At 39.0% G+C, this 20,804-nt stretch overlaps 1 protein-coding gene across 1 annotated transcript in view; it reads left to right on the top strand.

Moving 5' to 3' along the window:
- PACS1 (phosphofurin acidic cluster sorting protein 1) overlaps window positions 1–20,804 on the top strand; it is a 143,579-nt gene that overhangs the window by 863 nt on the left and 121,912 nt on the right. The window lies entirely within an intron of this gene.

Below are 20,804 nucleotides of genomic sequence, written 5' to 3'. Positions count from 1 at the left end.
CCTGCGAATGTCACAGACTCTTTTCCTTGCCTCGTTGGCGCCCGTGGGCTGTACATATGTTACAGAGATGTGGTATAGATGTCATTTGATAGTATTATTTCCCAATATACTCAGCGTGTGCCAAACTCCGTTGTCACCTTCTGCCAGGTAAAGCCCAGAGAGTAACCCTTGAGGCTTCCAGTCTTCAGTACGCGCACGTTCGTTTGGGCTTCAGAATACACACATTCTCTCCTGGCCTCTGTGCTCTTGTAAAAGTCCTAGTTAATGTGTCTTTAAGTGTTTTTTTTCATTCCCTCCTCCCTCCCCAGTAGCTAGTCGCAAATTCTCCCAGCCCTGGAGGGCTACATAAAATTACTGCCTTGTTCCTTAAATTCAGTCCATTCCTCTGTTGGAACCATCTGGGGACTTTCCTTTCATTGATTAAAATATGCCTGAGTTTGTGATGTTTTCTCTTTCTGTATCGGCAAAGCAGTGTTTCTCCAACTCTTTGGGGACAGTGTGCAGTGTCTTACAGTTTACCCGGTGAACAGACACTGGAGCTGGTTTCACCTAGTAAGCCCAGAAAAGTGCCTGGAGGTGATCTTTTTGTCACCTCTAAACTGAGCCGATTCTGTTGCCTTGGAGTTTTGGACTGGTTCCTTATTCTGTTAGCCTAGCCTGGGTAGATGGATGTGTAAGTTGGGGTTAGGAAGTATTGTCTGGTACCAGCCTCAACTCTATTTATCTCCCCCTCCCTTTATTTTGAGTCGTTCCTTGCATACAAAATTATACACATACACACACAGAGATATCTCCTAGATAGGGTATTTTACAAACTGATGAAAAGTACGTTTCTATACATGACTCAGCTTAAGAAATAGAGCATTATAAATTATGTTGAAGCCCTCAGGATGCCCTTCCTGACCATATCCCCTACTTCCCCCCACAAAGGTAAACACTATCCTGAATTGTGTATTTATTATTTCCCTTGTCTTTTAAAAGTAGTTTTATTGCATGCATGCATCGCTAAACAGTATTTTTTAGTTTTGAGTGTTTTTGAAGTTTATGTAAGTGCCGTCACACTGTATGTGTTCTGTGAATTAAGTCAGTCGTTACTGTGTTTTAACTGAGCATTAAGCTTGTGAGACTCGTCAGTGGGGTACAGTGGCTCTAGTTTAAATATTTTCACTAACGGATAGAATTTCATTGTATGAATATATCATAATTCTCCTTTTGGTGAACATTTGGGTTGTTTCTTGTTTGTTAACGGGAACAGTAATGCTTTAAATATTTTTGTCCAGGACTCCTGGTGTTCCTTGCAAAAATTTCTTTTCGTTGGCTTTATATATAGGGGTGGAATTGCTGTTTGCAGAGTATACGTCTGAAACTTTTTTTAGATAATGCTAAATTGTCTTCCATTCATGCCCCCGCCCCCCCCCGCCCCCCTTACTCTTCATGTCCTTTGTGTTTCAGCGTTCACTTCACTGACTTACACTTTCTTTTTTCTTTGTCTTTCCTTCAGGGTAATCAGAAGCCACATTAATTTAGTTTGCTTTGGCCAGTGCCCTAGCACAACACCAAACTCAAGTGGGAGTTTAGTGTGTAATGGTCCTTAGCAGGCTTCTCTCTTTCTAGGTGGGTCCATCTATAGTTGAAGTATTTTAATCTACCTCTTTCAAACATAAAAGCCCTGTACCCCTTCCTACCTTGGTCCAGTGTTAGTAATACATGCTTGCCCATTCTTCCTTCACTTCTATCGCTATGTTTGTTTGACTGGTGACATTTGGACAACTGCCTTTTCTAGCTTGTTAAATCGAAAAGGCATTGAGCCAACTGTTAAGAAGCTGCTGTGCAACAGAGGGAGATAAATAAAATCACTGATTGCTGTTGATTCTTTTTTATTTTTTTTGCCTGCGCCTGTTGGTCACTGAAAAGTCCCTGTAATAAATTATTAGCCCAAGAAACAGCCTACCATCCTGAGTAAATGGGTAATTATTATGCTAACTTGGTGTGACAGACTTAGGTTGGCTTGTTGTTTTCACCTGCTGGGAGCATGCAGTTATGTCATGTCTACTAACCAGCCCTTGAGATTGTCAGCTGTCCTGCTCTGACTTTGTTTTTCAGCTATCACCCTTGTGCCTCCCAGCTCCTTGTGGAACACTTGTGCTCTTTGGAGCATGCTGTTTTATCTGCAGGATGGAAAATAACACCCTGTGGGGAGAAAATGCCCTGCTATTGGCCCTTCCAATTACTAGAGTCATCTGGTTAATTTGAGGTCTCCTTGTTTACTTGTTCATGTTGTTTAGAATGTATTGGCAATGTGCACCCTGTATGCAGCACTCTGTATATAGCCTAGGATTAACATTCTTGTCTCATGTAACTTAAATGAGACACAAGCATGTAACATATGTACACTTAAAAATGTATACATGATAGTGGATTTAAGGCGCTCTCTCTCTCTCTCTCTCTGTATATGTATATACGTAAGCTTTTTATGGTTGAAGAGAATACCTATAGTTGGCTTTAAAATAACTAAATTGTTTTATTCATTGACATTTTTACCAGCATTTTTTTTTTTAAGATTTCATTTATTTATTTGACAGAGAGACACAGCGAGAGAGGGAGTATGAGCAGGGGGAGTGGGAGAGGGAGAAGCAGGCTCCCCACCAAGCAGGGAGCCCAATGTGGGGCTCTATCCCAGGACCCTGGCATCATGACCTGAGCTGAAGGCAGATGCTTAACGACTGAGCCACCCAGACGCCCGTTTAACAGCATTTTTTTAAGTTAAAAGATTAATACATGTCCATGATTAGAAATTCAAACAGTACAGAAAGATGGAAATTTAAAACGAAAAAGCCTCCAGTCTTGCCTCTGTTTTCACTCTCCCGAGGTAATCACTGGGAAATACAGTTAGCTTTTAAGATTCTGTTACAAGCAGGTAGGTCTGTTATAGTTCATGAAATTCACAGCTTTAGAAGTTGACATTGTTTTCTCTCCTTACCAAGTAGTGCTTCCTCTACTATGGCCCATGTATTGGCTAGTGGTGTGGTGATATTATAGGCAGGTGGCATGTTGCTTGATGTTAAGGGAAGAGTTTTAGAGTTTCATTGTTGATCCCTTCTCTTTGGTCCTTGTATGGTGAAGTTTTTTTCCCTGATGTTCTTTTCTCTTTTTGAGTTTCTTCAGTAGTGGAGGCAGAAAAATTATTAAATTTCACAGGTGTAGGGGCGCCTCGGTGGCTCAGTCGTTAAGCGTCTGCCATTGGCTCTGGTTGCGATCCCAGGGTCCTAGGATTGAGCCCTGCATCGGGCTCTCTGCTCAGCAGGAAGCCTGCTTCTCCCTCTCCCTCTCCCCTCCCCCTGCTTGTGTTCCCTCTCTCGCTGTCTCTCTGTCAAACAAATAAATAAAATCTTTTAAAAAAATAAATAAGGGACGCCTGCGTGGCTCAGTCGTTAAGCATCTGCCTTCGGCTCAGGTCATGATCCCAGGGTCCTGGGATCGAGTCCCACATCGGGCTCCTTCCTCAGTGAGGAGCCTGCTTCTCCCTCTCCCTCTACTGCTCCCCCTGTTTGTGCGCTCTCTCTCTCTCTCTCTCTCTCTCTCTGACAAATAAATAAATAAAAATCTTTAAAAAATAAAAAAATAAATTTCACGGGTGTACAAAATTTCCTCAGTGGCATAAAACCAATTATTTGGAGATAAAATGTGCTCTGTTATATCACTTACAAACTGTATCACCTTCGTCTTTTGAGTACAAACCACATTTGCATATCCTTATCTGTATGTGTACTTAGGGAAGGAGTTCAGGAGTTACCAATTGCATTTCTCCTTAGACCACATTTTTTTTTTTTTTAATTGGATACCAAAGTTAAGCCTTATTGGATAAAACTGTTAGAACCAAAGGAGATGGCCATGGCTAAGTTGACATGACTAGTCTGCAGTAGAAGTGTTACTTTCATCAAGACACTTAGGAACAGTTGCCCCTCTAACCACAAAAGCACTAGGCAAGCCAGGCTATATTATTCTTATATTCTTACTGTATGCCAAGGCAAACTCTTCCACACCTTAATTTTTTTATCCGTTCATTGGGAATACTTTTACTTGCCATTCATTCTAAAATGTGGGTGAAATAAATACAAAATAGGACCTATAGGTCTGTAAGAGACAGTACTTCTTAAATGATAGATATGAAGTAAATGAAATTGATCAAGTAAGAGAGACACCTGGTGAAATTTTTATTATTTCCCTAGCATTAAAAGTCTTAAAAGCATATTCGTATCTTAGAAGATTTGAGTTTCACATTGTGAGTGTTGTAATAGAATATCCTCTCTATCAGGGTAATATTATCCATTGTCCCTGTGGAAGCTCAGATTCCTTAAGTCAGAAAGAGAATGACTTTCACAGAGTCCGTTTTACATGTATTGATTTACAGATCTTTTGGGCACATTAGTGGTTATGTGATTTCTTTTTAAACTAGTTTTCCAATTTCTTAGCTGAGCCAGTAAGCTGCTACTGTTACTGTGCATGTTTGCCTCAGTGTGCATGAGGGAGGTACAAGTAAGAATATGGGCTGTGTCTTTTCACTGCTTCAAGCCGGGAAGCTTGTCCTGTTTTGGCCTGGACTTGAAGGTTTAGTGCATCCTCCAAAATTTGGAGTTGGCTTGGCTTGCATCTGTGGCATCACATTCTGGGAGTACTTTAGGCATCCAAGGTAGCTGTAGGAATGCTCATAAGAGTTGGTCTTTTTCCAGTGTGGGTTCAGAGTGGTATTAGAGCTCTTGAGAAAAGAGATTTTGAAGTTGGTCTTACAATGTCTTTCAGAGGCCCCTTGGGCTGGATTGAGTGAGGTGGTTTGGTTTTAGTTTGGCAAGCACGGACAGAATCTTCCCTTCTCTAGGCCTAGTTGGAAGAATAACCAGCATGGCTTCTGATGGTTTTAGAGAATCAGGATGTTTATGCCTAGACACCAACTCTAGAGTATTTTCCTCTTCCTGCCATTCACAGGGCAGTTGTGTGGTTCGAAAGCCTGCTGGGCCTGCATTCCCTTTTACCTTATTACAGACCAGAGAAGAGCTGCAGTCACAGCTCAGGGAGCCGCTTAGGTAGACCTATATCTGGCCTCTGTGTTGGATAGAGAAGTAGAGTAGAAGAGCAGTAGAGAAGGCCAGTAAGTGATCATAAATTGTTGCTTAGCTTATATATCTTCCAGAAAACAGTTTGTGAAAGCATTCCATTTGATGTCCACTTAAGTCTTAACATCATAAGCTGTTTTATCTTTAAAGCTGTGCCGTCCAATACAGTAACCACTAGTTGCACATGCTATTTAAGATTAATTAAAACTGAATAAAATTTAAAATTCTCTTTCTTAGTTGTATTAGACACATTTCGTGTCACACTAGTCTCATGTGGTTAGTGGCTTCCGTATTAGACAAGGCAGATCTAGAACATTTTCAGGACCACAGAAAGTTCTATTAGATAACACTATTTTTTTTTTTTAAAGATTTTATTTATTTATTTGTCGGAGAGAGAGCACAAGCAGGGAGAGCGGCAGGCGGAGTGGCAGGCAGAGAGAGAAGCAGGCTCCCTGCTGATCAGGGAGCCCGATGCTGGACTGGGATCATGACCTGAGCCGAAGGCAGATGCTTAACCGACTGAGCCACCCAGGCGCCCCTAGATAACACTATTTTAAAGAGAAAATTGCCTAACCATGGTATTTCTAGTATTAATATCTGCGGTTTCTCCTTATTTATTTAATTAAGCTGAATACTTTTGTCCTCTTCCATATTATTTTAAAATGTCCCCTTTTTTCACTATTTCAAGGACCTGTTAGTTTTCTTCTATTAGTTGTTCCCCTATAAATGTTTTTACATTTTAATATGCTCACTTCTTTTAGGGAATTTGCTCCCTGGTGCCTGCCTGCCGTTTGTTTCCCACAGTTTTAGGTCTTAGTCAATACCTATTAAGAAAACTGTCTAGAAACATTAATTCTAAAATGGCTTTTAGTGGCACCTGGGTGGCTCAGTTGGGTAAGTGTCTGCCTTCGGCTTAGGTCATGATCCTGGGGTCCTGGGACTGAGCCCCACATCGGGCTTCCTGCTCAGTGGTGAGTCTGCTTCTCCCTCTGCCTTTACCCCTCCCCCTGACTTTTTCTCACTCTCTCTCTCTCTTGCTCTCGCTCTCACTCTCAAATAAATAAATAAAAATCTTTAAAAAAAAATAAAGTGGCTTTTAGATGACTAGATTATATGTGATATTAATTTTTGTCCTTATTTTTTTGTGATGATTTCTAAACTTTATATAATAAACATGTCTTACAGAACAGACCAGTGAATGTTGTTTTAAAAATATATATTTAAAAATACATATCAACTCTACTTGATTATATACCTTAAAGGAGTGAACTTTGCAAATTCTATATTGCAATAAGGCTGTGAAAAAAAAGTACATATTGAATGGATAAAGACATGGGGTACTAAAGTTTTATTCCACTCATTACTTTCCTTTCTTGGTTCTAGAATTGCTTGTTCCTTTTTATTGGTAGCAAATGTGGTGAATGGGGAATGTTCTAGATGCTGTTTCCCTCGTGGTGGGTGGTTGACAAAGTAGTACTGAAAATGGTACATTTATTTATTTAATATTTACATAGATTCTTTTAGACCGTAAAGTGTTTTAAGATACACTCAGGGTTGGGCGCCTGGGTGACTCAGTTGGTTAAGCATCTGCCTTCTGCTCAAGTCATTATCCTGGGGTCCTGGGATCGAGCCCTGCGTCGGGCTCCCTGCTTGGTGGGGAGTCTGCTTCTCCTTCTCCCTCTGCCTGCTGCTCCCCCTGTTTGTTCCCCCTCTCTCTGTCAAATAAATAAATAAAATCTTAAAAAAAAAAAAAAAGATACACTCAAGGTGAGAATCTCTGAGTTTAGTTGTAGCCTCACACATTTTTCTGACCCTGAATACTGTCCTTCCTTTTTTCTCTTTGGGAACAGTGGTCCTTGCCAACTCCCAGACAAACCCTTTCAGCATTTACAGTACTTCTAGTTCTGTGAACGTGACACTAGGTAATATCCATAGAGTATTTTGGCAAAAAAATTTTTAGAACTGTGATGTGTATCTTAGAAATTACACTGTAATTTATGTGTTTTTTAGTGATTCAATACAGATAAAGGGAATGATGTTTTAAAACTTGATTCCTACTAGAGGAATACCTGTTCCTCTCTTTGTGGACTGTGTAACTCTTCCAGATGACAACTTGCCTCTCAAAACCTTACTGTGAGCAAGATTTCCACCAGGTCACATTGTGGATGTAATTGGCTTATGAATTGTCCCTGAGGAAATTTAGACTGAGTATTGTGCTTAGACATAAAAAGGTGTTGTTGTTTTTTTTACAGTTGTTCTCCAAAACATCTCGTGTGTGTATGTGTGTGTCTGTCTGTATGTCTATCTTGAATTTCCTTTTGTTCCTGTTTTCATAGGTGAGATAGAGATTCTTTGTAGCAGTTTTTTTTTTTTTAATAGTATAGAAAACACAAAAGGCTTAGGATATCAGTTGTCATTTATTTGTTCCCTCCTCACTGACCTTTCCCTGTCTCCTGTTTAAAAACACCAAACGGGGGCGCCTGGGTGGCTCATTTGGTTGAGCAACTGCCTTCGGCTCAGGTCATGATCCTGGAGTCCCGGGATCGAGTCCCACATCGAGTCCCGCATCGCGCTCCCTGCTCGACGGGGAGTCTGCTTCTCCCTCTGACCCTCTTCCCTCTCGTGCTCTCTATCTCTCATTCTCTCTCTCAAATAAATAAATAAAATCTTTAAAAAAAAAAAAACAACACCAAACGGCTTCAGAGTTTACAGAGCAGCTTTATCCTTCCGTTTCTCTGTATTACAGTACTTCTCAAACCACATTGCATTCTACTGTTTGTAATTCTACCCATCTTTTGCCACCCTAGTTTCCTCCTGGAGTGTAACCACTAGTAGCAGTTCAGGGTGATGTTTCAAAAGAAAATCAGATTATGTCACTCCCTTCTTCATAATCTTCCCAATTCATTCATTTAACAAATGTTTATAGACCAGCTGGTCTCCTTGATCTCCTAAGTATACAGGCTAGTGGGTGAAGATAAGTGACACTATCAAATAACTTTTCATCATACTTAGAATAAAACCCCCTTTCATGCCTTAGGAAAGACCTCAAGATGTGGCCCCTTCTGTGTCTTTGACCTTATCTTCTGTCATTCTCCACCATGCTCACTTGGCTCTGGGCAAGCTGGGCCTAGACGTGGTCACCTCTGCCTTTGGGCTTTTGCACTTGCACCTGGGATGCTTTGTCCCCACATCATCATGTGGCTGGCTTGTGAGTATCATTTAGGTCTCAGTTAATCTACCACCTTGGAAAGCTACCCTTCCCTGCCTATTCTGGGAATTTATAAATCTTCACATTTAGGTGCTATCATCTGAAATAATCTGGTTCATTTATTAGTTACCTTATAGGTGCTCAATGAATACATTTATCAGATGAAGAGTGCCTTTTTATTTATAATGTTTATTGAATGGATATTTGTTATACACAGTGCTTTATTCAGCAATTATTGAATATTTCTGTGTGCCAAGCACTGCTGTAAGTGAGTAGAGAAATTCATTCTCTCCTAGAGTATACATTCAGGTGGAGGGACAGATAATAAATAGTTATGTTTAGGTAATATAAATATAAATAAATGGGTATTTATTTTATATATTTCTGATATAAATAAATAGGTAATGAGTGAATGCCATGATGAAAAATAAAGTGCAGTGAGGGAATTGACAATGTTGGTGGAAGGGCTCTTTTGGATAGGGTGGTCAGAGAAGGTCTCTGGTGAAGTTTGAGTTGATACCCAAAAGAAGTAAACCAGACTAATGGAGCATTTACTGTGTGTCATAATAACCTTCAGAGGCAAGTACTGAGATCCTTTCCCAGAAAGGGAAATCAGGGCCCAGTGAGCTGAAGGCGTTTTATAAGGCTACACAGTCTAGAGGGAGGTGGCGTTGGGATTTGTCTCATGATTCATGATTATCTGACACCAGAACGATTTCTCTCTTTAAACTTGGTGTTCCTCAAGCCCTGGCTCGTTCTCATAGTTGACAAATAATATCTAATGTTTACACTTTGTCATGTTGGAATGACAAAATGCTGCTCTATTACCAGATTATAGATAGCAAGAAACTTAACAGCAGAATGGCTATAACTGCCAGTTCTGGAGCCAGTTAGCCAGAATTTTAATCCCGATTCTTTCCTTTACCATTTAGTGATTTGGGTAAATTATTTAACTTCTCTAATGCTTTAATTTTCTCATCCGCAAAATGGGCCTAATAATTGTCCCTGCGCCTCATTAATTATGAGGATTAGATGAGATTAATGCAAGTAAATGCTTATGTGGCACGTAGAAAACACTTAAAAATAATAGCTGTTACTACTATTACTATTGCTATCTTTATTGCCAGTCCACCTTCTCTGTCTCTCCCTGATACCCGTCTAAAAACTGCTTTCTTTCTGGAGTCAGGGTTGATATTCTGATGTCCGCAATGGGACCATCATAAGGTCTTGGGTTCACTTTAGACACAGATCCTGCCAAACCCCAAGCTTAAAGTCAAAATAAAATATTTTGGTTTTCTGAAGCAGTGGCTGGGTCAGGATCCTGTTTCTACATCCTGCCAGCTTATATGAACGGAAGAGATGGTTCAGGCCCCGCCTGCAAACCACAACTTTGTTTTGAGCCAATTTGACCTGACAGCTTCCCTATTCTACCTGCTGACTTCTTTAGCTCTGGTTTGGCAGCCAGAAGAGCAACTAAACCGGTTTACAGCTAGCCATTTATTACTAATAAAAGCCAAGTGACTCCTAAGAAAACGAGGGTTTAAATGGAATTGGTATTTTTCTCTTATCTCCTTAAGCTTTACTTTTTATGTCTCAAACTATAGAAAAATTCTATTTTATTTTTATAGGAGAAACCTGATAATACATTTAAGGTTTATCATGATGAAACATTTGGATTTTTGTATGTATATGTTAATTTTCTCCTTTAATAAACACCAAGACTTCACTATCCCATTTTATTTTATTACTGTTATTTTTAGAGAGGGAGAGAAAGGGGGACTAGGGGCAGAGTGAGAGGAGAGAGAGAATCCTCAGCAGACTCTCAGCTGAGCACGGAGCCTGAGGTTGGGCTCAATCTCACAACCCTGAGATCATGACCTGAGCCAAAATCAAGAGTTGGACGCTTAACTGACTGAGCCACCCAGGCGCCCCTGCCCCATTTTAGTTGGAAATCTACAAATATATTTACATGTTTCTGGTTCTTCCTTAAGAATATGTAAACCACAGATTAACTTCTTCTCAAGTGTGGATTAATTATCATGATGAATGGTATCTTCATGGTGAACATCAGGGCTTGAAATGGAGTGTAGACCGGTATGTGTTACATATTTTTAAACTCATGCGTTTGCTTTTTTTGTCTTCATTTTTCCTTACTGCTATCAGTATGCCTTATTTCTGCTTTATTGCTTTAAATAGACCATGGGCTAAAAAAACTGGGTAATCAAATATATTAAGAATGAATGGGCTCTGGAAATGAAGGCTAAGAGTAATGGACAGTATCATCTGAATACATGAGATTCACAGCTGCGGTGTTCTGGGACAAGGAAGAAACATTTTATGTACTTCTTGGTCTGGGTTGTACTCCAAGGATGGGATTGCTGGTGAGTTTGGGTAGGGGTTTAATCTTCGAAAGTCTTAGGGAGTCAAAAACCCTATTGAAGGGCGCCTGGGTGGCTCAGTTGGTTAAGCGACTGCCTTCGGCTCAGGTCATGCATGATCCTGGAGTCCCGGGATCGAGTCCCACATCGGGCTTCCTGCTCAGCAGGGAGTCTGCTTCTCCCTCTGACCCTCTTCCCTCTCGTGTTTTCTATCTCTCATTCTCTCTCTCTCTCAAATAAATAAATAAAATCTTTAAAAAAAAAAAACCCTATTGAAGATGCAGTTAGAGATACAAGTCAAGTTTTGCATTTGGTTTGGAGAATTATGGGTTAGTAAATAAAGCCCTATATTTATTGTTTGGTGAAATTTGTTTGATTACCTCTAGGCAAGTCACTATTTTCCCTCTTTTTAAAAAGTGAGTACACCCTTTTTTGCCTTGCTGATTTGTTATGAAGAGAAACAAAATGTAAAATGTTTGAGCATCTGTATTCATAGAAATCATTACCATAACATTTTTGGGTTATGTCAGTGAAGCTGGAATTTGATGGTATAATATTTGTTGACCTGTGAAAGACTTGATTTACATTAGTCATCATTTACATTGTCTTCACAAGTAGGCTTTTGTTTGGCACTTTTAGCTCATATCCAATGGAATGTGGCAGTATAATCTATCTTAGTCTATTGTTTAATAAAATTGTCTCCTCAAAACTAAAATACATGGAAAGTAGTCTACAACATTTGTCATATCTGCCATGCACCATTTTTGCTGTGGATGAAAATGAATAAGCGACTCTGGAAACCAAGGTCCTCTGGGAACATAAAAACTCTTGTAGCTATTAATGGATTTAATTGTATTTCCTCTCTGCCACCAAAATGTGCAATAAATTGTTTATGCCCTTGCCTTTAATGGGGAGAATTGTTCATTAACTGTATGCAATATCATTATCGCTTTGTTTTTATTACTTGTTGATAATCCCCTCTGTCCTTCCTTTAAAGAAAACATAAAAAAGGATGGCTGTAATATTATTAAATATTACTCCTTAATCTTTTCAGTCAGCTTTTCTCTCCATGGAGAAAAAGGAAAGTATCCTTTTATTGGGGAAATGAATTTGGGCTAGAAATGGGATATGGTTTCTTAAACTAAGATTTGGCATAAAATTAGTTTGGCATGCTTTGGACTTAGGCCAAGCAATAAGTTTACTTATGTTCTGGAAGGGCCTGGTTCTCAGGCAGCCTTACTGATGAATGAATGCCATGTCTCAGTTGTTGAAGCTTCATCTTATTTGAGTCCACTTAAGAGAACATTTTTAGAAAAATGACTGTTCGGAATGATGGCTCTCTTTGGGTTTTGTTTTGTTTTGCTTTGTTTTGTTTGATGCTCATTCAGGTATTTCCTCCTATTCTTATAAATATCTGCAGGAAAAAAGTCAGCAAATTGCTATAATCTCTTCAAAACCATATGCCAGAAATGTTTTGACTTTAGAATTTGGTTTCTTATTTGGCTTTACTTCATCATGTGGATTTGGATTAAGTCTCTTTAACTTTTCCTCTACCTAGTAGTCATTTAGTCAGCAAGTAACTGTTGAGTATACATCATAAGCTGGTCACCACTTTAGACACCGAGGAGAGAACAGTCAGTAAAAGAGACAAAATCCCAGCTCTTGTGGAGGCTACCTTCTAAGGGCAGGTGGGCAGCAGACCATAAGCAAATGAATGAGCAAATGATAGAGTATGTCGGATGGGGAAAAAGAAAGTAGGAAGGGGGAATAAGTGGAGCCGAGAAGAATTACAGTTTTAAATAAGGTGGTCGACAAGACCTCAGAGAAGGGGGCAATCTTTGCGGAGCATACATTTAGCTAAGCCAGCAGAGGGAACAGCAAGTACTGGTAGGTTCCAGGAACATCCAGGAGGCCGGTAGGCTGGAGCCAAATGAAGGAGGAGTGAGTAATGGGAGAGAAAGTCAGAGAAGCAAAGGGGACCCAGATCTCGTACAGTGGCCTCATTGTAAGACTTAGCTTTGACATTGAGTGAGACGGGAAGCCATTGGGGGTTTTGAGCCAGAGAAGAGGCATAATAATGACTTTCATATTAAAATACCCACTGACCACTGTGTATAGGATAGCCTATAAAGAAGGGTAGGATGGAAGGAAAGAGTCCAGGTAGTGTTGTGATGATGTCATGGGAGCTAATATTGGCTTGGAACAGGGTGGTAGAGGTGGAAGAGAAGAAAATTCATCAGATTCTAGCTATATTTTCAAGCCTAAAGGATTTGCTTATGGGTTGGATTTGGGGTATGACAGAGCAAAAGAATTCAAAGAGGACTTGAAAATTTAATTTAACTTCCTTGTGTCTGTTTTCTGGTTTTTACAAAAGAATTTATTGTTATTGTTATTAAACTTTATCTTAAGTGACATTATGTAAGAATGAGATCTGTATAACAGAACTTGTCAAGGTTCTTGAGGGAGTTTGTTTCCACTTTTGCCATTTGTAATTAACTGGGAATAAATTTCCTTGGGAATTTACTGGGTGATGGAATGAATAATCTATAGGTTGGCACTGACTGTGTTAATCTAGATTAATTTCTTTTTTTGCTGTAGGCCATGATGAAGCTATTGGAGCAGCTGAGTCTCAACATCCCTGATTATTCTGCTCTTACATTTCCTTGGTCTCGTATATCCTCAGTGATCCCTATTTATTTGATGTGTTTTAATAAGGGAAATCTGTTGCAGAAGCCACTAATACCTATAGCACATATTCTTTGCCACCCAGTAAAACTGAAAAGTCAAAAACATGGTTTTTTTAAATGAATAGTTTGCTACAGCAGACAGCCTGCTTGTGCTTCCTAGGAGCTGCTCTGTAAGGAGGAATCCTGCTGCAGAATGATCTAATTTGTATAATCTTGAAGGTGGAGCTATTTTTGAAAGGGAGCAGGAAAATAATGGAGCCCTTTGCTTGTGAATGCTGAACTGGATCTTACTGATTTAAAAGGAAAAGGGCTTAGTTGGATCTTGTAGTTTGGACTCTTATTTCCCTCTTCTGTTCACCATGTCTAGATCAAGTTTATGATATATTTAGGTAATTGCTCTTGGAATGGTACCTGCGTTTTCCTTTTTCTTTTTCATTATCCTTTTACATTTTAAGTAAGTATATTACTTAACTTGTGATTTGGATAACATGAGAACAGGTATTAAATTCAGGAATTAGAATTTATGGCCCTTTTTCTATCCTGAAATGAAATTCCCAGATAATAAAACCTTACCAACATGTCTACAATATCTTAATTGCAATATGAAGGAAAAACAAAAGGAAGGCTATTTGTAATACAATATGTATTTCTTTTTTTTTTTAAGATTTTATTTATTTATTTGAGAGAGAGAGAGAACGAGAGATAGAGAGCACGAGAGGGAAGAGGGTCAGAGGGAGAAGCAGACTCCCTGCTGAGCAGGGAGCCCGATGTGGGACTCGATCCCGGGACTCCAGGATCATGACCTGAGCCGAAGGCAGTCGCCTAACCAACTGAGCCACCCAGGCGCCCTACAGTATGTATTTCTATATGTGAATTCTCAGAAGACATTTGTAAATGGCGGGGCACATCAGAAAGTATAGCTATCAGGTACTTGCAGGTAGTTTTTCCTGTGTGAATATGACAGTTATAAATAGACACTGATACAGGTGTATTGTGTGGATAAGTCAGATTATCTGTGGCAATGCTATTGGTGATAATGATTTTCCAGAATTCTGAATAAATCTTCACGAAGTTCTGTACAAAACAAAGTACAGTCCTTCCTCTATTTACATAGTAGTTACATTCCTGGAAAATTCCATATATATTAAATGATGAAGAAAGTACTTAAATTTCTGTGTAAAATCTATTTAGGTGTAGGCTTAGATAATTATAAACTGCTTTTTATTTACTTACATGTATGTCTGGTGAGACCAAAGGCAAATTAATTATGAAGCTAATGAAACTTAAGCTTAAGGCCCTTCATGTACAGAGGTTCCCTCATGGCCCTATACCTAATTTAAAAAAACAAACAACTTTGTGTTGGAGTATAATATATACTTAGAAAAGTACACATAATAAGTACAGTTGATGAATTTTTACAAGCTGGACATACCCACATAACTAGCACAGACATCAGGATACAGAACATTACCAACAACCCAAAACATTGCCTTGCCCCTTCTAATCACTACCTCTCCCCCCACACACCAAAAATGAACATATCCTAACTTAATAGCAGTGTAAGTCAAGTTTTGCCTGCCTTTGTACTTCATATGTGCACACTCTTGTATCTGACTTTGCTCAACAGGATGTTTGTGTGATTCATCCACATTGTTACATGTAGTTGCAGTTCATATATTCTTGTTGTGTAGTGTTCCATGGGTGAATACATCACAGTTTATTTAACTATTCTGTGGTGATAGTCATGGGAGATTGCCAGTTTGGGGTGATTATGGATAGTGCTGCTATGAACATGCTTGTCCATGTCGGTGAATATAAGCACTCTGATATATTTCATTTCCTTTCTTTTGAGTATATAAGCAGGAATGGAATTGACAGATTATGGGGTATGTATATGCTCAGTTTAGCAAATATGAAGGTTCCAGTTGTACCACATCTCCACCAACAGGTGGTATTCTTTGCCTTTTTTGTTTTAGCCCTTCTGGTTGGAGGTAAGATGGTTTCTCCGTTGATTTTAATTTGCATTTCCCTCATGATGTTGAGTACCTTTTCATAAGCTTATTAGTATTGTATATTTTCTTTTATGAATTGTCTGTTCAGGTTGTTTGCCCATTTTTCTGTTGGGTTGTCTCTGTTTCTTATTGGCTTGTAGGAGTTCTTTTTCTTACAAACATATTCTTATACCCCATTGGATTGCCTTTTTACTTATTTATTTATTTTACCTTTTTACTCTTTTAATGGTGTCTTTTGATGAACAGAAATTCTTTTTTAAGATTCCATTTATTTATTTGTCAGAGAGAGAGAGAGTGAGAGAGCACAAGCAGAGGGAGCAGCAGAGGGAGAGGGAGAAGCAGGCTCCTCACTGATCAGGGAGCCCAATGTGGGGCTTGATCCCAGGACCCTGGGATCGTGGCCTGAGACGAAGGCGGACGCTTAACCGACTGAGCCACCCAGGCGCCCCTAATGAACAGAAATTCTTAATCTTTTTTTTTTTTAAAGATTTTATTTATTTATTTGACAGAGACACACAGCGAGAGAAGGAACACAAGCAGGGGGAGTGGGAGAGGGAGAAGCACGCTCCCCGCGGAGCAGGAAGCCCAATGTGGGGCTGGATCCCAGGACCCTGGGATCATGACCTGAGCCGAAGGCAGACACTTAACGACGGAGCCACCCAGGCGCCCAGAAATTCTTAATCTTAATTTAGTCCAGTTTCTCAATTTTCCCCTTTATGTTTAGTGCCTTTTATGTCCTCTAAGAAATCTTAGCCTACTTCAATATCATAAAGGTGTTCACTAATATTTTCTTTTAAAATGTATTGCTTTACTTTTCACATTTAGATCTACAGTTCATCTGAAATTGATATTTGTGTGTGGTATGAGGGGTTAAGATATATTTCCCTCCATATGGATATTCAATTAACCCTGCACCATTTATTTAAAAAGATCATCTTTTTTCCATTGTTTTGCATTGTGACCTCGATCATAAATCACATGACATTTTACATGTGGGTCTGTTTTAGACTTTCTGTTTTGTACATTGGTGAGTTTGTCCATGCTTGCACAAATGTCCCGTCTGTATTACTATATCTTTATTTTTTTTTAAGATTTTTTGTGTATTCATTAGAGAGAGAGTGTTCGCAATAGCAAGAGCACAAGTTGGGGGTGGGTCAGAAGGGAGAGGGAGAAGTAGACTCCCTGCTGAGCAGGGAGCCCAGTCCCAGGACCCTGGGATCATGACCTGAGCTGAAGGCAGATGCTTAACTGACTGAGCCATCCAGGCGCCCCTATTATTATATCTTTATAATAGGCCTATTACCTGGTGGTATTAAGTCTTCCAGCTGTGTGTTTGTTCTTGGTCGCCTTTACTAGCCTTTGTTCTTTGCATTTCCTTAGAAATTTTAGAACCAGCTTTTCAATTTAAGTTTTTTTGAGAATTGTATTAGGATTGTATTGAATCTGTAGATTACTTTGGAGAGAATTTAAATCCTTAAAATATTGAATCTTTCTTTTTTAAAAAATATTTTATTTATTTATTTATTTGAGAGAATGAGATAGAGCATGGGGGGGGAGGGTCAGAGGGAGAAGCAGACTCCCTGCTCAGCAGGGAGTCCGATGCGGGACTGGATCCTGGGACTCTAGGATCATGACCTGAGCTGAAGGCAGTCGCTCAACCAACTGAGCCACTCAGGCACCCAAAATATTGACTCTTTCAATTAATGAATGTGGTATGTCCCTCCATTTACTTAGATCTTCCTTTGTTGATTTTGCACTTAATAGTATAGAAATGTTGTACATCCTTCTTTAGATGTATTCCTACGTATTTGATATTTTAGGATACTAGAGCTAATTTTGTAATTGTGAATTTGTATGCTTTTTATTATACAGGACTGTCCAACTAGAATAAGCTTTAGACCCTACAAAACCTGGTTCTGCCCTTGGGTGGAATGTTTTCATTTACATGAATGTTGGAAACATGTAGGAAGCTAGTCATTTCTTAATTGTGCAGGACTCAGAGGAATTGTGGGTGGTAGGATGTCTCGAATTCTTGGTTTATCCACCACTGAATGTCAATAAAGTCCCCAATCATTGTGACAATCCAGAAAGCACCTTAGAGGCATTAGTACCATCATTACCACATTAAGACTCACTTATTAAAGACATTTTGCCTTTATTACAGTTATCATTGTCCATAAATGTAAGTGTGCTTGAATGGCCTCAAGTGTGTTTGGATTTTTGTTTGCTTTAGGAAGAAACCTAAGGTAAGCCAACAGTTTCAAATGTTGCCGTTTGTAATCTAGACTTTAAAAATTAACAAATGATTCATTTTCACAAACTTCTGTTGGCACAAATATACTGGCAGGGTGGATTGAACACTGGATTTGGAGCCAGAAGAATTAAATCTTCCTTTAATAAAAACTCTGTAATTTGGGATTAATTACCTTTTGACCTTCAGTCTTTTCATCAGAATGGAAAGAAATAAAAATAAACCTGGCTGACTCATCAAGATTGTTGGGAAGAACAGATGAAACAGTTTATAGATTCTTTATCTTAAAGTACTAACAAAATGCCGTTGATGTCAGTTTGCAAGTTTGCAGGGACAATAAGCATAGTCACAAAGATGAAGCCTCCTAAATAGTCTGGATGTGCCCCATTGGGGTTCTTCTACCACAGCCACTATAGCAATAACTTGTTGATAGAAAGTGGTGTCTATTTTCTAAAAGCTTGTGTGTTTATAGGAAGGTAATAAGAGCACTACTCTGTAGGGATTTCTATATCTTAATTCTGGTTTTCAAAATGAAAGGCAAACCACTCACTTTCCATTTCCTTCCTTGTCTTACTGCTTGGAAATGCTTTGAAGATTATGGTAAAATCTAAGCAAGTTTTATGTTCCTCAGTGAAAGTGTCCATGTGAATATAAGTGATACATTATTATAATTAAATTCTCATTCATATTAATTCACTGTATGGCCTTTTGGCCAATGGATTAAGAAATGCCTGGCCTCCTACTGAATAAAAGGGTGACAAGACCTTGGAATGTAGTTGTGAGAGAGGAAGGATACTATCTCTCCAATTTTAATATGAAATATACTTAATAGTCAAATGATCCTGAATTTCAGTGTGATTCCCCTCTGGTTAGTATTCTCTCTAGACTGCAGCTTCTTATACAGACTGATGCTCCTTTTAGCTGCATTTTGGTTTCATTTGAGTTTGAGCACTTGATTATTTTCCTCCCCATGGTTTTATTTTTTAATAGTCCACTTCCCCCAATAGTTTTTTTCCTGTTGTTGTATTTATTTTTAATCAGTATTCATATATTTTGAAGAGTCAAGTAGTTCTACAAGGCTTGTTTCTGAAACAATCTTTGGACGTTATCTGGTGAATTCCATATGTGGAAGATTGGCTACCATCACCACATTCTCCCAATAAAATTGAATTTCGGTTTTTATTATTATGACCATAGAAAGGCAAGTCACTGTTCAGTCATGTAGTAAACTGTGATTTTCCTTTCCTGGCCAACTTTTAATTTTTCCTAACATTAATAATTGTCTTTTTAGTTTTGTTTAATAATAGCTAACATTAATTGAGTGCCTGATATATATTAGGTGCTGTTCTAATTGCTGTCCATGTGTTAACTCATTTAATTATCAGATAGGTAGAGAGGCTAGGTAACTTGCCCAAAAAAGTAGCATAGCCAAAGTCCAAACCCTGGCAGTGGGGCCTCAGAATCTATTCTTTTAACTACCATGCTAAACTCTCTTCGTTTTCTATTAATGTGTACTTAAATGTTTCTTTTATTGAAGTAAAATTTAAAATGCAGTGAAATGCACAGATCTTGGGTTTATAGTTTGGTGAGTTTTGATAAATATATACATTCATCTAACCAACACCTGAATTAAGATATAGAACATATTGATCACTTCCAATCAGTCCCCACCTCTCATAGGCAGTAACTGTTCTGGTTTATATCACCAGGATTAGTTTGTCTGTTCTTGAACCTCATATACATGGAATCATATACAGTAGTATGTATTCTTACGTTGGCCTTCTTTTGTCAGATTCATCCATGTTGTGTATGTTAGTAGTTCATTATTTTTTGTTTTTAAATAGTATTTCATTGAAAAAGAGACTACAGGGGCACCTAGCTGTCTCAGTCAGTGGTCATGTGACTCTTGATTTTGGGGTTGTGAGTTTTAGCCCCATGTTGAGCATGGAGTCTACTTAAAAAAAAGAGACTACAATTTATCTGTTCTGTTGATGGACGTACAGGTTGTTTACAGTTTTTGGCTTTTATGAATAAAGCTGCTATGAACTTTCTTCTACAGGTTTTTATATGGACATTTTCATTTCTTTGGAGGTAAATATATAGAAGTAGAATGGTAGGTCTTAGAGTAGCTATATGTTTAATTTTATAAGAAACTGCCATTTGGGCGTGCCTGGTGGCTCAGTTGGTTAAGCGTCTGCCTTCAGATCAGGTCATGATCTCAGGGTCCTTGGATCAAGCCCCGCATCGGGCTCCCTGCTCAGCAGAGAGCCTGCTTCTCCCCCTTCCTCTGCCTCTCTCCCCTTACTCATGGTCTCGCTTGCTCTGCTCTCTCTCTCTCAAATAAATAATCTTAAAAAAAAAAGAACTACTATAGTGTTAAAAAAAAAAAAAAGGAACTGCCATTTTACCAAAAGTGGTTGTATTGGTTTACATTCCCACTTACTATGGCAGACAGATTCTACGGTGGCCCCCATGCCCCTGTTTTCTGGTATTTATGCCCAGTGTAATTCCCTCCCCTTGAGTATGGGTGGGACTTGCTCCTTCCTAATAGACTGTGAAAACAGTGGGAGGATATACATGATTATGTGTATGTGATTATGTTACATCAGATTGTAATGCCCATCTTGTGAGGATACTCTCTCCTTGCTGGCTTTGGAGAAGCAAATTGCCATGTTGTAAGCTGCCTATGGAGAGGGCTGTGTGGCAGGGAGCTGAGGGCAGTTTCAAGTTCACAGCCAGTAAGAAACATTATCCTCAGTCCAGTAGCCTGGGAAGAACTGAATGCTGCCAATAATGATGTGAGCTTGGAAACTCAAGCCTGTCATGAGACCACAGCCCTAGCTGACACCTTGATTGAAGTCTTGTTGAGGACCCAGTTAAGCTGTGCCTAGGCTTGTAACCCACTGAAACTGTGAGATAATAAACATCTGTTGTTTTAAGCTGCTAAGTTTGTGACACTATTATTACAAAGCAGTAGATAACTAAGACTAGCAATGTCCAAGGGTTCCCATTGCTCCATCTCCACCAGCATTTAGTTTTGTTAGGTTTTTAAAAAATTTAACCCAGGTTCATGAGTGTGAAATTGTAACTTCCTCTCGTTTAATTTTGCATTTCTTTAATGACTAATGACATTGAATATCTGCTTACTGGCCATTTG

This window comes from Eumetopias jubatus, unplaced genomic scaffold (assembly GCF_037043125.1).
Source record: "Eumetopias jubatus isolate StellerSeaLion01/CBP00866 unplaced genomic scaffold, mEumJub1_p1.0 scaffold_13, whole genome shotgun sequence".
In the NCBI taxonomy this organism is placed as follows: Eukaryota; Metazoa; Chordata; class Mammalia; order Carnivora; family Otariidae; genus Eumetopias; species Eumetopias jubatus.
The sequence above is the reverse complement of the archived record's forward strand: the minus strand, read 5'-3'. Positions and strand labels throughout refer to the sequence as shown.